We start from the raw sequence: 3,631 nt of genomic DNA, 5'->3' as shown, positions 1-3,631 counted from the left end.
ATATATTTACTTAATTCAATTCCAGTATCCCCTGCATATGGCATTTATATCTTTCGACTGACCTAGTTTTGGAATTTGACGTCTATATTTGAATATTTCAGATACTATTTGACTTACAATTATCAAACTTTGTCACTTGATGTATGTTGAGTCTTCAAAGCCTGTTGACTAAAAAGTAGGTCACCGTGACGTATTTTTGGATTTTGATTATTAAAATGATAATAACTGTCGTCAAAGCTGCCCAAGCAAGGAAGCCTATCAACATACAAAATGATACACAACCATGTAATTTACATTCAAGTAGATCTATCAAAAAATAGAATCAGAATCATCATCAGAATCTGAAGAATATGTTTGAAGTCTGTTAATCTCCATTTCAGGCTTTGTAGGTAATATACTTTTTAATTTTTAGGCTTAAAAAATCTATGTGCTCTGAAAAGCAATTTAGCTTTTCTTACTCTTCTTTGATTTGATTTATCTGTAACTCCAATACTGTTTTTTCTTCTTGTTTTGTATCTCATTCTTAATCTATCTATAATAGAAATTATCTCACAAATAAGAATAGAAATACAAATTACATGAAGGGAATAGGACAGTTTTACACACTGACCTCCTGCTTCATCTTCATCAAATATCTCTTCACCACTTCTGGGTTTGGTTCTGCTGGTCTTGGTTCGGACAGGGACATGATGTGTGGTGGTCCGTGCTTCTTCTGCCTTGGTTCTGCTAGTCTTGGTTACGACAGGGACAGGTGTGGTGGACCGTGTTACTTCTGCCTTGGTTCTGCTCGTCTTGATTACGACAGGTGTAGTGGTCCATGTTTCTTCTGCCTTGGTTCTGCTAGTCTTGGTTCGGACAGGGACAGGTGTGGTGGACCGTGTTACTTCTGCCTTGGTTCTGCTAGTCTTGGTTACGACAGGTGTAGTGGTCCATGTTACTTCTGCCTTGGTTCTGCTAGTCTTGGTTACGACAAGTGTAGTGGTCCATGTTTCTTCTGCCTTGGTTCTGCTAGTCTTGGTTCGGACAGGGACAGGTGTGGTGGCTGCTGGGGAAAAAATACATTCACAATTGACCTGAATTGTTTACAAGTCTTATCACTATTATTCTTATTTAAATTAACGGATGTAATATTTGAGAGAATTTATATCCTAATTGTCACAGTAAGCTCTAAACCTCATTCAATATCATTCATCGAAGAAATTCAAGAATGCGGTAAAGTTTGAACTGTATATAAACGAGTCGGTCACTAACAACAAAATACTTGCGTGGTTAATATATATTTCATATACATTTTTGACATGTTCCTTTATATATTGATTAATGAGTTTGATTTTTAGTGTCAATAAAGTTATTTTCTTATAAAATCGACTATTGCGTTTCGTCGACTGCGTCTATTTACAAGTCTTACTTTTACCCACTCCTAGGACGGATATTTGATGTCTGAGCGATGAATACGTCATGTGGACTCTCCCATGTTAATTAAATAAATACGTCCTGAACAAATTTATTGCGTGAAATATGCGGCACGCAAGGCAAAATGAATCACTGAATTATCTGACTATAACCTATTACTTATATTTACCGGAAATTATATATATATAAAAAATTCAAGCGACTTATGAGATGACCCCCCTTTTAATACCGGCTCGCAACTTGGCATGGGTTTGGTTGAAAGACACAAGTAGAATATTGCATTAGGCTGATGAATCCCTTCATTAAAGTTAATTCTATCCTGTGAATCGGTCTTAAAGTAGTTAGTCCCTCATCCATTTGTTTGTTTATATTATTTTAGACAATTACAAATTCACATTCCTTAGTAAAATTTCATTCTTTTCTATTGGCCTATTTTAGTCACGTGATTAGTCTCTTTCCCACGGTGCCTTACGACTTTCCGATTCACAAATAAGAGGGGTTATTATAAAAAAAAAAATACTCACCAATATAGACATTGCCGTTCCTGTCCCTAATTAAAGGCCGCTGTCCGTCCCATCCGACAATCCTCACACCGCAGCTAAATAATCGGATTTCCCGTATAGGCTCATTCTTTATCCTAATGATTCGCACACATGTAGCAATGATATCTGTACAAGTGTATACCCCGAATTGTCCCGAACACAATTTACATCGTAAAATGTTGCCGCAAACTAATGGAAACGACTCCTCGTCCCAGAGCGGGAGGAGGCGGAGGGCCACTCCGCCACCCCGCAGGCCCAGCCCAGTAAAGATAAGGGAGGACTTTGTGGACCCTAGGGATGCGGGGGCTCCCAACCCCCTAGCCCCCACAGCAGTCGGGACTCGGAGTGCCCCCTGCTGTGTGGGGTAGCTACCCGGAAGCTCCGGCAGCATGTGACCCTCACTCACTTGCCGCCGGTCTTCCGGCGTGGCGTCCCCCCCCCCTCCCGGGAGGTCTCGTCCATCCGGGAGAGGGTTTTGAAGTGGTTGGCCAGGACCCTCCTCGGCCCAGGTGCCACTCTGTCAGAGTTGGCAGCCTCCTTACGGGCCGAGGAGGTGTTCCCGGATCCCCACGGTGGCCTCACGCCAGATCTGGTGGAGGCCATGGACAGTTTGTGCCGTAGTGTGGGGGAAGCCCCTCCCCCAGTCGACGAGTTGCGCGGGGATGTCCACCCCGCGCTCCTCCTCCATTGGAGGGCACAGGCTGTCTTACTGGCCAAGATCGACCCCTGCTCGAGGGCGGTGTTAAAGGCATAGGGTCTCTCTTTTATCTCAAAAATCACAATATTTTGCAAGAAAAACTCCAAAAAACAAATTTGTAGTATTAATTATGAGTTATCTATAGCTGCATCGCTTTGAAATTGAAGTCATTTTGACGTTTTAGCTCTATATAAAATTTTTGTCTGGAGGGCATTATATTAAACTGGTACCCCGCTGATTGGTGGCTACGCAAAAACATGAGATGCGAAATCAACAGGGTACCAGTTTAGGCAAATGAGAACAGGGAATTATTTTGTAATTGCTATCGTTATCCAATGTGTTTGTAAACATTCTGAAGAACTTTTGTGATTTTCTAGTTATGATCTTAAATTTCGCCACCTTTATGGAACATGCAAAATTTCACTAATATCTTAGACCCTATGCCTTTAAGGTATAATTAGAATTATAGGTTCAATCATATATTTGATTAATGATTATCTTAGTAACAAATAAAAATGATAAGATAAGTATGTTGCAGCATTGATAAAAAGATTTATTAATTAACACGCATATGCCTGTTATTGATGTAAAACAAAAATTACAATATTCCTGAAATACATTTCATTATCACAAAAACCTGTTAAAACGATATAATGGTATTCATAATAATTTCATTGTTTTTGTTGAGTAAACAAGTAGACTTCCCGAGAAATTAAGCTTTTAAAAAATTACAAATGATTCATTGTCATCAAATGTGACAGTGACAACGATAGCTTTAGTTCCACGCAGCGTCATGCGCTAGAACACCAGTCTTCAGTTCAGTCCGACTTCACAGATGACGACTTTGTTGCAGAAAGTATTTATGGTGGGTTTAACATTTGCTCTGTAGATCGGAATATTCTGCATTTATGTTTTATGCTGAAATTTTATCCATCCTTAGTGATACAATCATTAATGATCTTATAATTCTATGACTCGA

This window comes from Ostrea edulis, chromosome 8 (assembly GCF_947568905.1).
Source record: "Ostrea edulis chromosome 8, xbOstEdul1.1, whole genome shotgun sequence".
NCBI lineage: Eukaryota > Metazoa > Mollusca > Bivalvia > Ostreida > Ostreidae > Ostrea > Ostrea edulis.
Note: the sequence above shows the minus strand (reverse complement) of the source record.